General features: G+C 38.6%; 1 protein-coding gene across 3 annotated transcripts in view; it reads left to right on the top strand.

Moving 5' to 3' along the window:
* Positions 1–4725: 4725 nt before the first annotated feature.
* CSDE1 (cold shock domain containing E1) overlaps positions 4726–19690 on the top strand; it is a 36448-nt gene continuing 21483 nt past the window's right edge. For all 3 annotated transcript variants that reach the window (XM_055404053.2, XM_055404052.2, XM_055404051.2), the window contains exons 1-2: positions 4726–4876; positions 12038–12434. The gene's annotated coding sequence lies outside the window, so the exon portion shown is untranslated. The remainder of the gene's footprint in view (positions 4877–12037; positions 12435–19690) is intronic.

Genomic DNA, 19690 nt, shown 5'->3' with positions numbered 1-19690 from the left:
TGTGAATTATCTCAGAACAAATTATCTCAGAATTATCTCAAAATTATCTCAGAACAAATATGCATTCCCCTAATTACTAATGAGGCTGAGCATAATTTCAAATGTTTATTTGCCTATACAGGGATTTTAAAAATATAGACATTTGAGTTCTTCCTCCATTTTCCTTTGCTTTTTTCGTATCATTTGATATGTATTAATTTACTATATATTCATGATAACATTGTCAGTTTTATATGTTCCAAATATATATTTTCCTAGTGTGTTGGTTGTTTATTTTTTTATGTTTCCTCAGTGTATGGCATTTTAAAAATATGTTAAATTTTATTACTAAAAAGAAAGAGATTCAGAAGAGCTGGACTCTGTAAAGCAGTTTTAGGAATGCCTTAATTAATTTACTTTGCTTATATATATTTTTTTACTTTATATACACACCAGTGTGACACATGATTTTTTAAAATACTAGGTCTAAATAACTCTTTTTTGTAAATTAATTTATTTTAATTGGAGGCTAATTACTTTACATCTAAATAACTTTAAAAGAGCTATTTTAATAAATACAAAATTCTAAGTAATAAAACTATTATGTCATAGTGAACTGCCTTTTTTTTTTTTTTTTTTGGCTGTGCTAGCATGGCTTGGGAAATGGCAACCCCCTCCAGTGTTCTTGCCTGGAGAATCCCAGGGACAGTGGAGCCTGGTGGCTGCCGTCTATGCGGTCACACAGAGTCGGACACGACTGAAGCAAGTTAGCAGCAGCAGCAGCACAGCTTGCGGGATCATAGTTCCCCAACCAGAGACAGAACCCATGCCCCTTGCAGTGGATGCACAGAGTCCTAAACACTGGACTGCCAGGGAAGTCTCTATGTCACAGTGAAAAGAGCAACACTTTTTCTTGCTGGTATATAAATGATGATGTATCACAAAATCAATACTGTCTTTTCTTCAGTTGCTAAGTTGTGTCCCAACTCTTTGCAACCCAATGAGCTGCAGCACGCCAGGCTTCCCTGTCCTTCACTATCTCCCTGAGTTTGCTCAAACTCAATGTCCACTGAGTCAGTGATGTCATCCAACCGTTGCATCTTCTGTCGCCCCCTTCTCCTTTTGCCCTCAATCCTTCACAGCAACAGGGTCTTTTCTAAAGAGTCGTTTTTTTGCATCAGGTAGCCAAAGTATCGGAGCTTCAACTTAAGCATTAGTCCTTTCAATGAATAGTCAGGGTTGATTTTCTTTAGGATTGACTGGTTTAATCTCCTTGCAGTCCGAAGGATTCTCAAGAGTCTTCTTAGAGTTAGTTAAATAAGTGTAATTCATTCATTCAGTGAATATTTATTAAGCATTTACTGTTATTTCAGTCACAATCCTAGGTTTAGCGGATACAATGAGAAACAAACACAGAACTAAAGCTTACATTGTTGTTCAAGAAGTAGGGCAATGAAAACTTAAATTCACAAATGTGTTAATTTTGGAAAGAAATACATATTATAACAAGAGAGTTCCAGAACAACATCTACTTCTGCTTTATTGACTATGCCAAAGACTTTGACTGTATGGATCACAATAAACTGTGGAAAATTCTTCAAGAAATGGGAATACCAGACCACCTGACCTGTCTCGTCTATTTAAATTTCTCAGAAATAAAAATTAGTACGATAAATAAACAAAATATGCAATTTTAAAATTCTATTATTCCTTAATGGACTAAATATCTTCCCCAAATCTGTGATTATCCTTTTGTATAGGAAATGATTTTTCCAAGTGACTTCACAAGCTTGTGCTTTAATTAACTTCAGTTAAAAAAAATAAACATGAAAACATTTTGGATTTTTTTACTTGGCTTCAAAATTAATTTGAATAAATACTATTGCCTTAAAATGTGATCTACAAATGAAACCTATCTCTACCTAAAAATGAAACCTATGAGTAGTACTTGTAGAAAGACTAAATCATTTAAACCAGTGATTTAAATCAAATTACTCCATCTCTTACTTTTTTTAATGCTTGGAAGCTAAAATATATGCTTCTGGGTTTATACATATTTGCATTTTGTCTTAAATATAATTTGATACTAATTATGGATCAAGGGGGAATATAAAGGCAATTGAGCTGTATCAGAATAAAGATGAAGAAATGGTTTAAGGTCTTACATGGTTTAAGGTCTTTAGAAGTTATGTGTGATGGTAGAAATTGAGACTTTATTCTCATTAATAGGATTTGTACTTATAGAATTCAGTGAGACTATTATTTTTTACATTTCCCATCGGTGTGATATTTGAGACCTAATTCTACTTTTAGCCCAGCTTCACATGACCTTATTTCTAGTGCAAGAGCCCAGGGCAGTTTCTCTGTAACATTAGATTAGAGTATCCAAACAGATCTATTACTGGGGAGGAGAAATCTCAATTTAAGATTTGGACAGAGGAAACAAAACACTAGTCTGATATATTTACATTCCATACTTCCCAACAGAACACTCCACTTTCTAACAACTTCTTACATTGTTTTCAGTGCTATTCATTCAACAAACTTTTGAAGGTTGTCTGTGTCAGGCACTGTCAGGATAGAGCGATGCAAAGATGAATGTCACAGGCCCTGTTCTAAAGTATCACTAGCTAGTATCAGTTCAGTTCAGTTCAGTCGCTCAGTTGTGTCCGACTCTTTGCAACCCCATGAATCACAGCACGCCTGGCCTCCCTGTCCATCACCAACTCCCGGAGTTCACTCAAAATCACATCCATCGAGTTGGTGACGCCATCCAGCCATCTCATTCTCTGTCATCCCCGTCTCCTCCTGCCCCCAATCCCTCCCAGCATCAGAGTCTTTTCCAGTGAGTCAACTCTTCCCATGAGGTGGGCAAAGTATTGGAGTTTCAGCTTTAGCATCAGTCCTTTCAATGAACACCCAGGACTGATCTCCTTTAGAATGGACTGGTTGGATCTCCTTGCAGTCCAAGGGACTGTCAAGAGTCCTCTCCAGCACCACAGTTCAAAAGCATCAATTCTTCAGCGCTCAGCTTTCTTCACAGTCCAACTCTCACATCCATACATGACCACGGGAAAAACCATTGCCTTGACTAGACGGACCTTGGTTGGCAAAGTAATGTCTCTGCTTTTTAATATACTATCTAGGTTGGTCATAACTTTCCTTCCAAGGAGTAAGTGTCTTTTAATTTCATGGCTGCAATCAGCATCCTCAGTGATTTTGGAGCCCTCCAAAATGAAGTCTGACACTGTTTCCCCATCTATTTCCCATGAAGTGATGGGACCAGATGCCATGATCTTTGTTTTCTGAATGTTGAGCTTCAAGCCAACCTTTTCACTCTCCTCTTTCACTTTCATCAAGAGGCTTCTTAGTTCCTCTTCACTTTCTGCCATAAGGGTGGTGTCATCTGCATATCTGAGGTTATTGGTATTTCTCCCGGCAATCTTGATTCCAGCTTGTGCTCCTTCCAGCCCAGCGTTCCTCATGATGTACTCTGCATATAAGTTAAATAAGCAGGGTGACAAGATACAACCTTGACGTACTCCTTTTCCTGTTTGGAACCAGTCTGTTGTTCCATGTCCTAGCAAAAATAGAGTGAGCTATGAAAGCATTGACAGAGGAGCCTGGGAAAGCTGGGGGGTGGGGGTGGGGACAGGGGTGGGGAAGCATCAAAGAGAAGGGGCATCTTGTGGGATTAGACCAATAGCAGAAGAGTTGGAGAAAACATCTTTGAACATCAGAAGTAAGATACTACCTCCTCTTATAATCCAAGCTTACATACTCTCATAACACTGTGCACCTTTCCTTCATTGCAGTTATTTCAATGTGTATGTTCAGATTTTGGTTTTGTGATTAAATGATGCTAGACTGAAAGTTCCTTGAGGACAACACTATGTCCATTTGTTGTTACTATAATACATCCCAGTGAGGATACATTTGAGATGCAGGACAAATAAGTATTGAGAGGGAAAATAAAGTGGGTGGGTAAGTTCTCAGAAGCATGACTGGTCATTTTTTATCCAGTGTTCTCAAGTGAGAGGGCCACAGGATGTGAAAAGCATTCCTCTCACCAAAGGGGACTGCCTGATCTTTGGCAAGGTATAATTCATTGAACTTTTCTGTGGCCAGAATTAACATTTCCCTCCTACCCTCTCTCCTTGTGAGATAAATCATCCATTTACCCTGATTTCAACCTTTTGGTTACCGATTCAGCCCCTTGGATCACACTATGAATAGCTTCCAGTAACTAGAAAGGTCATTTGAAGGAGTTTAATGGCCATGATACCTCACTCACTCATTGTCTGTTGCAAGTAACATAGTTTGTGGGAGATAAAAGTTCTCACTTAAGGCGTTCAAATTATCTTGCTAAAAATCTAACTCTACACTAAATAAAATTCCAGTCTAATGTAACAGACAAGAAAGCCTCCAATGTGAGAAAAATGAAACTGCGGTTTGGGAACTTCTGGATTATTGCTGAGGAAAGAGAAATCCTTTATATGACATTTCTGATACGTCCTCCAAATTGTTCTCCCTGGAGGTTCACCCTGGTCTCGCAGTCAAAAGCATATTCAAGTTTGCAAAGATCAGAGACACTGAAAGTCACCCGACACCCCGCCCCGTGCGTCCCAGTGGAGTCAGTAAACAGAGATTGATTTCCGCAGCTCAAGGGGGAGGGGATCTAGGGGAATTTAGACACCACCTCCGTTGTGGTTAAGCACAGCGTACTGGCTGGCGTCATTCAGGCCTCGTGCGCAGGCGTACTAAGGACACACTCCCCCTCCCCTTCCTGTGCACGCGCTCGGAGCCTGCAACTCTCGCGAGAGAAGCGAGATTTATTCCTACGTACCGGGCCGTGCTGCTTATGGCGGCGCTGGAGAGGGGGCGCTGAGCTGTTGGGGTGAGTACGACCTCAGGGTCCAATTGGGGGTACCAGGAAGCCAAGTTAAGGGCGGATGAAAAAATCAAGACAAACGAGAGAGACCTCTGAGTCAGGGTGGGCACTCCTAGAGCTCCGGGTAGATAACATCTCGCCCTGAGTCCCCACCCCGGGCTTTTCTACCCGTCCCCCGTTCAACTGTCTAGGCCTCACACCAGGCTGCAGAGCCGAAGTGAAGATTGGAGGCCAGGCGGCAGCGCGTGGTGGTGCTGGTGACTAAAGTGGGGGGAGGGAGCGAAAATGGAGGCTCCGACCGCAGCCAAGATGGAGGCAGGGGTGCGGGGCTCGGGCGCGGAGGCTGCTGGGAGTTGTAGTCTGGCTGTTTCCCCCTCAGCCGCTTGGTGGGAGAAACGGGAACTACAAGTCCCGGCGGGCGGGGCGAGGGGGTGGTGGCGCGGTCCTTTGTGTGAGACTGGAAAAGCCGGAGGCAGAGGAGAGCGGCCTACTCTGACTCTGGACACTATAGTTTCTTAGCCATCACCTGCTTGCGGATCTGCCTACCAGTACCAGAGCGCAGTGCGGCAGTGGCCCTTCCTTTGTGTATGAACTGAGACCCCGATCCATCTAAGTTGCTTAGAGACACCTCCTTTCTTCGGCCACTTCTGGCACGGTAGCCCAGCCGAAGTGTCATCTTCATTGTCATTCACGCAGAGCTGTTTATCTTGGGCCTCAACCCCAGCTTCCCCGTCTAATACTCTCCTTTAGTTTCTTGAGAAAGAGAACCGGCCTCTGAACTTAGGCACAGGGCTTTCACCCCTCTAATTCTAGGGTTAAAACAAACTCTTTTGAGAGCTCAGTGGCGTTCTTCTTACCACCTTCTCTGGGTCTTATGGTGTAAGAGCCTGGCCCATATTGTGCAACGAAAGGCTTGACTTCGTCATTCTTTGTAGTTTTTTTAGAGCTCTGGTCGCAGACACTTTTGAGGTTCTTACTATTCTATCCTAAGTAGGAAATCTTAGTGCCACGGTTCTTTTTGCTTTAAGGTCTTCCTTTGGAAACACCGGATACCTCCTCCCTTGCTAAGCTTACAAGTAAGGCAGGGAACACTCTAAAACAGGCTTCATTCTGCAAATACAAAAGGCTGAACGTTGTTGTCCGAGGTAATTTCCTTGTTTAGCACCTAAAATGAGCGAAAGAATGTGGTCCTCTTAAACAGTTGGTAGGCAGGATAAAGCAGGAGGGAGGAAGGCCAGAGATACTGTGATGGTTAAATCTGGGAATATTTCCTGTGCGAGATTAAGCTTTTTTTCAGGATGGTGTGAACTGGCAGCTTTTGACTAGAGCTATTAATCTGTAAAATGTAGTGATAAAATTATTGGCGCAAATATTAAGTTATTCTGTTGCAAAACGCTGAGTAATTTTCATTTTGAGTTTCTAGAAGGCGAGCGTTTTCAATACTACATTGAGGGCCAGTATAATGCCTTGGAGTCATTTTGGTACTAACCAATATTGGGTATTCATGGTGTGGGTCAGGAGGGGGTTTATATACTTGAACAGGCATAGGCTTGAGTCATAAAATCTTGAAAATTTTTCAACCGTGTTTTTTTTTTTTTTCCTTTTAGCCATAGGCCCGAAATAAAAGAGATGGTAGTGGTTTGAGTGATTTTGCAGCTGCTCTGGATGCTTACCATCGAGATGAGTATTTATAGCAGCTGAGTTGAAAAGTAAAGTATTTGAGGCGCAGAAGATAGGTTTTCCTTTTTTGTAAATAAATTCTGACTTAACAGGTATGACCTTTAGAGTTTGGTTGAAAATTCTGGTAAATTCCTACCAAATAAAAAATGAGAATGTGAAAACTGACTTGTCCTACTTTATCCTACTCCTGTTTTCCCTCGTCTCCACACGATGTAAGGCCAACATTTTTAAGGTTATTTTTTTCTTTCAAATTGTAAAATACACAACGGAATTAACCATTTTAACCTTTTTTTCAAGTGTACAGTTCATTAGCATTAAGTTCATTCACATTGTTGTGAGGACCATACTTTCAACAAGGTAGTTTAAAAATGGAAATGCTGTGTGGGCAGATTTTTAAGGAGTTGAATTTGAGGACTGTATTACAAAATAAAAATCTTGATCTTGGTAAATATAAGGTATTGATTTATCATCTTCTCAAAAAACAAAGTGGGAACTACTTTGAGATCTTTAACCCAGACTGCCTATGGAGAGCTCTAACTTGTAGGATTTTTCATAATAGAGAATTACAGCTAGAAGAATTATAACTATTTTTTAAGACTTAATAGCTGGAATGTCTTCAGTGGTGACGTTGCTGTGTTGGGAGTAACATGTTTTCTTGAATCCCATCATTTCTTGCTGTTAAATACTTGCTGCCAAATTACGATTTTTAAAAATTTCTTTGTCTTGTTTTGGAGTGTTTTCTGCTTGCATGTATGAGTGTCTAGTTAAAAAACTGAATAAAAACTTTTTTTCCATTTACTTAGATGTTTCTCTTGTGCTACATTTTTTTAGAGGTATTAAACCGAGTGTAGTGCATTGAAAGATTATTTTGGGAGCATTATATGTCCTTTTATACTGAGGTAAAACATCAATGTATAGTTGAAAATAAATTGATCAGCAATTTATTCACACTGAACCTGTGGACGATCCATTGGTTTGCAGTTGCAGCTGGTATGTAACCAGTTAGTTGTTTGGACTTCTGCTTCTTGGATGTATTGATAGTAAGTGTAAACTGCCAGTTGCAAACTCTTTCTATGGGCAAGTTTGCTAGGTACTGCTGCTTTTTATCAGCGAAGGTCTTTGCTCAACAACCTTACATTTGCTCTTGCTTTATTGGGCATGCCAATGCCTTTTGCCCGTAATTAGTCTATACCTGCTCTGGCCAATGTAGTAGCCACTAGCTTTGTGTGGCCTTTGTGCCCTTGAACTGTGCACAGTTCTGAATTGAAATGTGATGAAATATAAAATAAACGTTCGATTTCAAGGGATGTTAAAAACATGTCGATTGCCTTTGGGAAGTGATGACATTTGGATTTGGCTAAATAAGATAATTAAAATGAATTTCCCTGGTTTCTTTCAGCATTAATATGATTACTAGGATATTTTTAAGTTGCATATGTGACTTGTACAATATTTCTTTTGGGCAGTGCTGGTCTGCGCTGTTCTGTTTTTTGTGTCTGGAGCATTTCTTCAGCTTCTTTCCACGCTGCTGTTTGTCCTATTTCAAAGTATTAGTGTATATAAAAGAAATTAAGTGATGGGAGGGTATAATTTTAAGTGTCTAGTAATCACAATTTTTACTACAGTGAACCTATACAAAAAGATAGTTGCAGCAATTTGATATTCTTTCTTTCCACTCAACATGGTGATGACTTAAATTGTTTTGAGGTGGTTAATTATCTAAGTTTTTATCACTTTCCTTAGATCCCAAAGTGAAACTGAAAACTTATTTTATATAAATTTAAACTTGTCTTGAGTTACTGCATCAATACATGTGAACTGAGGGGGGGAAATTATGAAATTTGAAGTTAAGGCAGGAATTGGTCATATAAATCAACAGAGAACCTTTTCAGTTCCATTTGGGTCTTTACTGTTGTTTTCAATGAAAGTAATTTGAACAGAGTGGATTAGGTGGAGAGACTTAAAGACTGGTTTATCATTTCTTTTAACATTCTTCCCAAGTGAATGCTGTATAGACTTTGAATATAATTTGTCAAAATGATAAACTAGGTTATATGATAACATTTTAGATGAAGTAATGTTGTTAAAATGTACTGGTTCAACATATGTATTACTTTAGTACCTACTGTGTGCCTGGCTTCAGCTCGCTCTTTGAGATAAAGCAGCCAACTAGAGGAGACAGTGGAGAAGGCAATGGCAAGCCACTCCAGTACTATTGCCTAGAAAATCCCATGGATGGAGGAGCCTGGTAGGCTGCAGTCTATGAGGTCGCTAAGGGTCGGACACAACTGAGCGACTTCACTTTCACTTTTTACTTTCACACATTGGAGAAGGAAATGGCAACCCACTCCAGTGTTCTTGCCTGGAGAATCCCAGGGATGGGGGAGCCTGGTGGGCTTCCGTCTATGGGGTCACACAGAGTCAGACACGACTGAAGTGACTTAGCAGCAGCAGCAGCAGAGGAAACAGTAAATAACAAGACGGGTGATGATAATTTTAAGGAAGGTGAAATAGAGCATGACTTTGGATTTTCAGTTCAAGTAAAGGAATTGGCGTTAATGCTAAAACAGCAGGGCATAGTTGTTGATAATTAATAGTGATAGTGTTCCCATACAGAGCAAAGGGAAACAAGTTAATTACCTAGTGGTCAGGAAGACTCTCAGATCCACATTTAAATTGCTGCTTAGTTTTTGTTGGTTTTTTGGCCACACTGCAGTATGTGGAATCTTAGTTCCTCGAGCAGGAATCAAACCCATGCCCGCTGCAGTGGAAGCACAGAGTCTTAACCACTGGACCGACCACCAGGGAAGTCCCCTAGTTTTTTACATTAGTGCTCTGTATATCAGGTTTCTGGGGGGATGGGGGGATGCTGTAGGGGGTACACTTAAAGCAAAATGATTTGTCAGTACCACCCATGAATCTAATAATCTTGGCATGAGTGAATAGCCAGTTTATTTCAATTCCAGGTGGGTGTCTTCTTTCAAAGAAGAGGTTACTTCTTGGTTGGATAATTAAGACTATCCAGTTCAATAAAAACAAAATTTTTTTACAGTTGGTAGAACTGTATACCAACTTGAATTGTCTTTTGCTTATTAGCTATCATTGTTTTTTTGCTGTATTAGTTTCTGCTGTGGTAAGTTTAGCAGTACCTAGTAAGGTGCTAAAGTGGGCTGTGATAAATAAACTTGAGTTTGTCTCAGAAATTTGAAGCATATTAAAGGAACAAGAAAACATAAACCCATAAACCAAGTGCAGAAATGATTTGGTACCTAAAAGAATGATGCCAGCAGTGAAAGTTAATGCTTCCTTTAGTGGGAATTAGGTTATCTGTGCTAGAATGATCAAGAAAGGATTTTTTTTTTTTTTAGTAACATTTAAGATGACAAAATATATACTTTGTGGCGAGACCCATATGCACAGAGACTAGAATTCAGAACTCTCCCAAGAGCTATGTTTTAAGAATTAGGGAGGAAACTGTACCAATCTAGAAGAATTGGAGAGCAGAAGAAAGATGTGAAGTAGAACAAAACACACCTTGAGTGGTGGTGGTTAAATGCTGGCTGGAAGTCAGAAACGCCATGGGGAAATAGGTGGAGGAGGAAAATAACCCAGTGCCTAGGACCTAACCCCAGTTAAATTTGAATCTCCCGTTGGGATCCAGGCTTTGATTCCCCACGCACCCCCCACCCCAAGTTGTCCGGTGGGTTGGATTTGCAGTCAGGATTAAGAAATTCCCATTTAGAGTGCTGGGAAAATCACTTGAGGATTTTGGACAAGGAGATGAATGAGATGAAATTGGAATTTTAGGTAAGTTAGTCTGGTAGTGTTACGTGACAGAATGTGGAAAGAGTTGATACTGAAGTTAGCAAATGTGTTGTCTGACTGGACAAATAGGTCATTTAGAACAAAAGATGAATATAAAAGATACCTTGAAATATTAATAAGACTTGCACCATTGGGTGTGTAGGTGGAGAGGGAGGATTCAAGGATCATTACAGAAGTGGCCCCAAGTCAGGCCAGTCAAATTACTCTTTGAGTGGGTACTGGACATAGGCTTCCCAGTGATTTGAGAACTATTGCTCAAAGAAGTGTCTAGTCTGGCTAATAGGTGAACGATCCAAATAAAACTGAAGGATTGAACAAATGTAACATTTGACATTTTAAATTACAGTATAAAGTCATGGAATATTTACCCAGTGCGGTAGATCAGCTGTTACTGAGTTTTCATTTTGCATTGTAGAAACTGAAATTCAGGGAGGTTAAATAACTTTGTAGCATTTACTGGTGATTAGTATTGAGCTCTCCTCCTCTAAGCTGTTTCACCAGCTCTGACCGCACCTTGTAGTCATTCTGATTTCTGATGTTCTTCAAATATACTGTCCATTTCTCAGCATATCTAAAACCAAATCCTCCTTTACTTTTCCCTGTATGTCATTTTGGTTAACAGCACCATTGTAGCTAACATTTGAGGCACTGCAAAATAATCATTTTTTTACAGCTCATAAAAGCACAATTTTGTAATGAAATAGGCATTTCATTTCTCTTTTGTTTTCTTCTCAGTTGTTTCTCAAGACATTTTTTACCTGCTTATGGCAACAACTCAAATGAGATGTCTGTTGCCTTCATGAAGTCATCTCATAGAATTTCAGGACTTCATACCATTTCATCAAGAACTAAAGGCTCTCTGTTTCTTGTTATATAAAATGCTTCATAATCTGGCTTTGGTACATCTGTCACGCCATATATCTCATTTCACTTTAACCCAGCACCCTGTTCTAGCCAGGCTAGTCTATTGATTCCTCTGATGTCAGGTATAGAAAATGAAATACATGGTGTCTGCTCTCAAGGAACATATGATTTAATTGCATATTCTGCTTTGGTTTATGTTATAGTTTATGCCTAGGATACTCAGCTATTTTCTTTTTCTCAAAAACCTGCCTATTTCTCCTAATTAAGCTGAAATAATGCCACCTCTTTAAAAGCCTCTGACCATGTAGCTTTAATGCCCAGATAGTGATGAATAAACCATAAGTAGTATTTCTCAAATAGTATGTCAGTAGTAAATATCCATATATTAGTTGAGCAAATTAATTTTGGACATTTTGTCCTATAATCTAATTTTTTCTCGTGTAATTCTGCTTTTCAGCAAGAGTATAAATTCTCTGATGACAGGAAATTCTTTGATATTTTCCACAGTTCTTAACACAGTGCTAGGTAGTTATAAAACATTACATTAAGTAGAACATTATATAACTGAATTTATTTATGGGGAGGGCATGTCAATAAGGAATGCAAAATCATTTCAGGGTTTGAGTGTACAATAGCACAAAAGGTATCCATTAACACTTGAGAGATTGCTTAAGTGATGAATGGGTGTGCTTCCAAGTTTTCTGCATTGCTTGATTGTAAGTTAATGAGATGAGCTTTTCCTTCTACCTACCTTCTGTCCCTGATTATTTACTTAATGTCTTAATTTCTTATTTCTAGTATGAAGTGTAACAGAACAGACTTTACCACCTGAAACTGCTGCTTCAAGTTCAGATCAGGCAAGGAACAAACCTCGAAACAACCAACAAGACCAAAGAAGAGTACACTTAAGTTGAAGACACAACACTTGATCTGAAACAAGAAGTTTGTGCCTACTCAACAGCTTTGAAAGAGCACTTCCCAACGCTGCTAGTAGTCTTTGTTTTCTTCAGTGCTGTACTGTGAGATTGCCCGGTGCAGCAGCAGTTGTATTCTTTATTAGCTTGATAGATCGTTTTCTCTCGCTCTTTTTTTTTTTTTTTTTAAATACTAGCAACTTTCATTCTTTGAAACGTCTGCTGAAAAAGAAGAATCAGCAAATACTACTGAAAGTGCAATATTTGATTATCACTGCGAGGTAGGTTTATCATTTCCTGTTGGCAAGAGTTAGTTTATAATTCCGGATTTCCTAATTATTTAGTTAAGTATAAAATCTTAATCTACTCGCTTCTAAAAGTATTCTGAAAACAGTTTATATTTTTCAACTCTTCGTCTGAAAATATCAACACTAGTTTATTTTACTTAACTTAATTGTCTTTTCTTGGATGAGGACAATATTTATGGCCAGAACTGGGATTTTTTCACCCAAGATGATATTTATTCATGTATGCAGATTTCTTGATTTATTGGTCTCACATTAGGGCTTCAGAAAGGAAAACCCTTTGCAATCTTGTTTGAGGTAATCTTGGGTAAAGAAAATCTGCAGGAAAAGGGACGTTTGAAGGTGAGTAGTACTTTGTTAAGAGAGAGAAGGGTCTTTGGTAGAAATATAGAGATAACTGAATGAACCGATTTGGGGAGATCTGAAAGCCCATGAAGTATATTGAGTAGTCCATTATGAACAGAGTAGCGAATACAGTTTTATGGGGCAGAGAGAGTAACTGGAAAGGGATGCTTGCTGGAGGGTTCTAAAGGGCCCACTATATTTGACTTTATTCTTCAGGAAAGATGTCAGCTGTTTATAAGCAAGGACTTAGTGGATTTTGTAGTTCAAACCTGAAGTAGTTTTATTAATTCAGATTTTAAAGTTATATATTCACAAGTGTATGTTTAAAAGACAAATGATACTGCTTTTAAGGTATAGGTTGACAATGGGAAGATGTGTTGCAAACAGTGGACAGGGTTTAGGGAATATGAAAGCTAGGTTAAAGGCTGAGGAAAAGGCAGACACTGCATGTTTTAATGGTGGAAGTAATGGCACTGGTGACCAGGTGAATGTGAAAATGAGGCTGGAGGGAATTAGTCTATCCAGTTGTCCAAGTTAGAAACCTTTGTTCATAGAGAAGTTCAAGTAGGGACTTGTGGAAATCTATTTTGTTTGTAAGGTAGTAAACTCCAGGAGTTGGTGATGGACAGGGAGGCCTGGCATGCTGTGATTCATGGGGTCGCAAAGAGTTGGACACGACTGAGCGACTGAACTGAATTGAATCTAAAGTTGAGAAGATATTGTAGTATGAAATGCTCAACAGTGATTGCTGAGGGGAGGTAGGATTGTGAAGGGCAGTTATTCCTTTTAAATCTTTAGTTTCTAGATTTTCTGAAATCAGAAATAAAGACTTGGAATTCAGAAAGGAGTCATCACTTTATAGGTAATTCAGGAAGAAATGCCTGAAGAATGTTTAAAGAAATAGAGGTAGTCAGGAAGGAATGCCAAGGAAGATAATTTCAGGGAGAACTTGGTAGTAATCCTTTTGTAAAAATGCTTATCTGGTGGCTCAACGGCAGACAGTCTGCCAGCAAAGCATTATGCGAGGGTTTGATCTCTGGGTCCGGAAGATCACCTGCAGGAGAAAATGGCTACCCATTCCAGTATTCTTGCCTAGGAAATCCCATGGATAGAGGAGCCTGGTGGGGTACAGTCCCTCAGTCACAGAGTCAAACACGACTGAGTGACAGAGCATGCGTGCATTGATCAAATAAGATGGGGAATGAAAACAGATCATTCTTAGATTGTTGTCTTACAAAAGCTTCATTACTGTTTCAAAAAGCACTTGGACCCATATCTACAACTTATTTAAAAGGTTGAAAGCTTAATTGTGGTAATCACCTTACTGTGGACCAGAATTATTTCTTAATTGAGAACTACCAGTAATACCGGAGAAGGCAATGGCAAGCCACTCCAGTACTATTGCCTAGAAAATCCCGTGGATGGAGCAGCCTGGTAGGCTGCAGTCCGTGGGGTCGCTAAGGGTCGGACACGACTGAGCGACTTTACTTTCACTTTCCACTTTCACACATTGGAGAAGGAAATGGCAACCCACTCCAGTATTCTTGCCTGGAGAATCCCAGGGACGGGGGAGCCTGGTGGGCTTCCGTCTATGGGGTCACACAGAGTCGGACACGACTGAAGTGACTTAGCAGCAGCAGTAGCAGCAACCAGTAATACCAGTCTACTTAAATTACCGATAAACAGACATTTAGTTACTTGGTTTTAAGACTATTTTACCACTTGCTTTTTCTGTTTGTTTCTTCCTCCCTCCTCCTCTGACTTTTTAAAAATAATTTTAGACTGCTACCAATTGTGCTGAGTTAGGTAAAATAATGGAGATTGAAATTGCTCAGCTTTTATCTTTATTCAGAAGGGTAAAAGACAAGATACTAGAGCTTTGATTGCCTTGACATGAATTGTAGAAATGGATTTAAAGTAGAAGTGCTTTTTGTTTAACCTAATCTTTGTATTCTTTTTACTCTAGTAAGCAGTTTAGTATACGATACATAGGCTAAATACTAATATAGTAAATATTTACAAACAGATAAATGAGTGGGGGTGTTCACATTAAAACATGTTCTCATTGTACAGTTGTGAATTCCAGTTAAAAAGAGTGCAGCTAACGAAACAGATTTGGTAATGAAATAGACCACAGATTTTTTTGGTTTTAATTTAATTTTTATTGGAGTATAGTTGGTTTACAGTGTTACATTAGTTTCTTGCTGTACAGCAAAGTGAATCAGGCATATGTATATCCAGGCATATGTATACATATATCCACTCTTTGTTACAGATTCCCTCCCCATTTAAATCACCACAGAGCATTGAGTAGAGTTCCCTGTGCTATACAATGGGTTCTCTTTAGTTATCTATTTTGTATTCAACAAATAGTGTGTATATGTCAATCCCCATCTCCCAATTCATCTCACCTTCCCTACTCCCTTGGTAACCATAAGGTTACTCTCTACATATGAGAACCACGTTTAAGAGATGTTTGTTTTTTGTTGTTGTTTTTTATTTAAAGTGGTACATAATTAGGAATGAATAAATACTGAAGAGTGGGGTTGACCCTATAAAGTACCAAGAAAGAATAAGGTTTATAAGAAGTTTGAGTGGCATGTAAAGATAGACATGGATTGTTTTGGTGAGTATTTTGATCAGGATGGTTTAAGATGACAGAAGGAAAGCAAAGCTAGAAACATTAAAAGAAAAGTAAGCCCCCAGTGAATAAGATGACAAGGTAACTTGCTGGAGTGGGCTAGTAGTTAATGGAGAACCATGACCAGGAACTTTACATGTCTTGATTGATTTTCAAAGTCAGGTGTGCAAACTTTCGAGCTTGCTCTTCATATCAAAAGTCCAGGAGCTCAAAATAAAAAATTTTCAGTAAGATTTAACAGAGTATCTCGTGATAGCATAGTGATCAGTATGCAGAAATATAGATTGCATTATAAACATTAAAAGACTTTGAATAATGGACTGATTTTCAAAGGGGTCTCCACATATGTGCTGCCAGATTCTACCCTTCCATTTCAAGGTTTAGTAATAAGTAGTTAACGTGTATCGGAGAAGGCAATGGCAAGCCACTCCAGTACTATTGCCTAGAAAATCCCATGGATGGAGGAGTCTGGTATGCTGCAGTCCGTGGGGTCGCTAAGGGTCGGACATGACTGAGCGACTTCACTTTCACTTTTCACTTTCACACATTGGAGAAGGAAATGGCAACCCACTCCAGTGTTCTTGCCTGGAGAATCCCAGGGACGGGGGAGCCTGGTGGGCTGCCGTCTATGGGGTCACACAGAGTCAGACATGACTGAAGTGACTCAGCAGCAGCAGCAGCAGTTACGTGTATATTTATGTATAAGGATCATTCCAGGCTTTTTGTATGAAGTAACTAATCCTATTAGGTTAGTTTTTTCTTTAATAATAAATGATCAGTTATAAGAAATAGGAGAAGGAGAAAACCTGATTTTACTGATTTATTAAGAAGTAGTATAGAGGATTTTTTTTTCCTAGTTATATGAAGTTACTGAAGTTTTTTAGTCTACAGAATCAAGAAACATAGTAACTCAGCGCTGTCTGTATTGTATTATTGGTCACAGTACAATAAGAGAAGTAGTGGCATGTACCTCAGTGAATAATTATTTAGAACATATCCAGAACACAGCAGTTAGTCTGAAAAACGGTTACATTCAGAAAACTGAAAGCAGAGGAAGTTAAGGGAAGGTATGTTTAGATTAAGAAAACAGTCATTTTCTAAAACTGTTGAGATTGGGGTTTTTTTGGTAAGAGTTTATTTGAACATTTATTGATTTCAGTCGGGCAGTGGCAAACAGAAAGTTTTAAGGAGTGCTCCTACAATAGCAGGGGAGAAGACTTAAAGAGAAAAAGTGGAAGCAGTGATATTATTGTCTGTAGCTTGAAGCCCAGTTGTCTGTGATTAGGTGACCTTGGTTTATTTTTGTTTTTTAATTTTTATTGGAGTATAATTGCTTTACAGTATTTCAGTTCAGTTCAGTTGCTCAGTGTCCGACTCTTTGCGACCCCATGAACCACAGCACACCAGGCCTCCTTGTCCATCACCAACTCCCGGAGTTCACTCAAACTCATGTCCGTCAAGTCGGTGATGCCATCCAGCCATCTTATTCTCTGTCATCCCCGTCTCCTCCTGCCCCCAATCCCTCCTAGCATCAGACTCTTTTCCTGTGAGTCAACTCGTCGCATGAGGTGGCCAAAGTATTGGAGTTTCAGCTTTAGCATCAGTCCTTCCAATGAACACCCAGGACTGATCTCCTTTAGAATGGACTGGTTGGATCTCCTTGCAGTCCAAGGGACTCTCAAGAGTCTTCTCCAGCACCACAGTTCAAAAGCATCAATTCTTCGGCGCTCAGCTTTCTTCACAGTCCAACTCTCACATCCATACATGACCACGGGAAAAACCATAGCCTTGACTAGACAGACCTTGGTTGGCAAAGTAATGTCTGCTTTTTAATATACTATCAAGGTTGGTCATAACTTTCCTTCCAAGGAGTAAGCGTCTTTTAATTTCATGGCTGCAGTCAGCATCCGCAGTGATTTTGGAGCCCAAAAAAATAAAGTCTGACACTGTTTCCCCATCTATTTCCCATGAAGTGATGGGACCAGATGCCATGATCTTTGTTTTCTGAATGTTGAGCTTCAAGCCAACCTTTTCACTTTCCTCTTTCACTTTCATTACAATGTTTAGATTTGTTATATGGCAAAGTGAATCAGCTATATATTTAGAAATATCCCCTCTTGGATTTCCTTACCATTTAGGTCACTACAGAACACCAAGTAGAGTTTTCTCATTAGTTACCTATTTTATACATAATATCAATAGTGTAAATGTGTCAATTGCAGTCTCCAATTCATCTGGCTCCTTTCCACCTTGGGAAAGGACTACCTTTTCTAAACTAACTCCTTTTCAGTGAGAGCCAAGCAGACTAGGTTAGGAAAAATAGAAACAACTCAAGAAATGTGAAAAGAAGAAAATGTCTAACCTTGGACTTGGTGATATTTGTTTGTTGTGTTCACTATACAAGTAGAACCTCGAACAGCACTGCTGCATTGTAGGCACTTACCATGGTTTAGTGCATAAAGCAGTGGTTAGGAATGGGAGTGGTGGAGTGAGGGTTGAGTATTGGGTTCTGTTCCCATTTACCAATTTTACCTCTGTGCCCTTAAAACACCATCTAAGTATTTTCTTGTCTCTGAGTATTAAAGTAGATTTTCATGGTTTTTTCCTTTTTAAAATACCAGTTGAAATCATGTAAATATTTTTTGCCTTTATATAAATTACTGTGACTTATTGACCCATTGTTAAACTTCAGGTTGTTTTCTAGAAATTTGTTATTAAAACATTTTAGTGAACACATTTGTGCGTAAAGCCATGTCCGCATTTCCTCAGATAGGTTTCCTGCAGTAGAATTATTAAGGGAAACACCCCCATGTTTTGGTACATGTGGTTAAATTGTATTGCAGAAAGATTGCACCAGTTTACCACCATGAAAAAATATTAATGTGTTCTTAACCTACTTTCTCAATATTTTTAAATCTTTTCTTTGGTAGTTTGATAAATGAATAATTTGCTTTATCTAAATATTTGCTTGCCACAATTGAAGCTTATATATTTTGTCTTTAATGAATAATCTTTTAAGACTAATTTATTTGTCTTCCACAGTTCAGCAAATGAGTGCTTACTATGTGCTAAACACTGTGCAACACTGGAGATTTAGCTTTGAACAAAAAGTACCTGTTCTCATGAAGCTTATATTCTAGTAGTTTAATTCTTAACTGATTTGCTTAAATTCTTTAACGGTACATATACATATTTACATGTGGTTTTGTTCTCTTTAGGTTTGAGTATAAAAGTTTATACTTTTTCCATAATTGAACATCGATTCTTTCCTTGCACCTTTTTCTTTTGACTTGAAATCTAGAAAGTCCCCTTTCCAGAATCTATAAATACATGCGTTTTTATTTAATATTTGTTAAGACATTTAACACAGTTCATCTGAAATATACTTTTTGTATGCTATGAGTTGAGCAACTGTAGATTTTTCCACCTATTTTTTAAAAAAGCCAAATAACATTTATATACTGGTTCATTCCTCCCACCACCACCTCCTTTTTTTTGTTGTCTTTAATTTTTTATAAACAAGTATCTGTTGTTGAGCTACCTGCTTTTTCCATTGAATTTCTTTTTTTATGTAATTTTTTGGTTTTATATGTTTTTTCCTTTTTAAAAGACCTACCATTTTGTCTAATGGTGTTTTCTTTAAAGTTTTGTTGATGCTTGTTTAAAAAAGAATTTAAGTATACTATTAGGAATTTTATTAAGGGTTAACGTACTGTCTTATCTAAAGTTGCTTGAATAATACATGGTTTTCCATTTTTAAAAAGTAGTTTTCAAATTGGATAAAGGGTCAAGAAGAAAACTAAGATACTACGAGAAAAGAGAGGTTCTGTTTCAATTCTGTTTGGATGTGCACATCCAAAAGTGTGATGAGACTCAAGCAATACAGCCTAAATTCCAGTACCCTCCCTGGGGAACAGTTTAGTCTTAGAAGGAAATGACAGCTGTAATCCCTTCTGATTCTGGTTCACTTTCCCTTAGGGTGAGAAAAATGAGTTACTACCTCCTACGTTTAGCTAGACTGCTGGGACTGGAGATGTGGTTTTTGCAGCTTGCTAGCCTGGGTATTACAGATCATATCATTGCATTCTTACTTGAATGGTTAGAACTATAGTCTAAACATGAAAAAAGCAGAGATTGAAAGTCATGATCTAAGTCAGTGATGGTGAAATAGTGGTTTTCAAATTAATTTGAAAATGTACATGTGTATATTTTTATAAATTGTGTGATTATACTTGAATTACAAAGC

The sequence above is a fragment of the Moschus berezovskii genome, chromosome 4, assembly GCF_049115385.1.
Source record: "Moschus berezovskii isolate FMDL1 chromosome 4, NW_MosBer_1.0, whole genome shotgun sequence".
In the NCBI taxonomy this organism is placed as follows: domain Eukaryota; kingdom Metazoa; phylum Chordata; class Mammalia; order Artiodactyla; family Moschidae; genus Moschus; species Moschus berezovskii.
The sequence above is the reverse complement of the archived record's forward strand: the minus strand, read 5'-3'. Positions and strand labels throughout refer to the sequence as shown.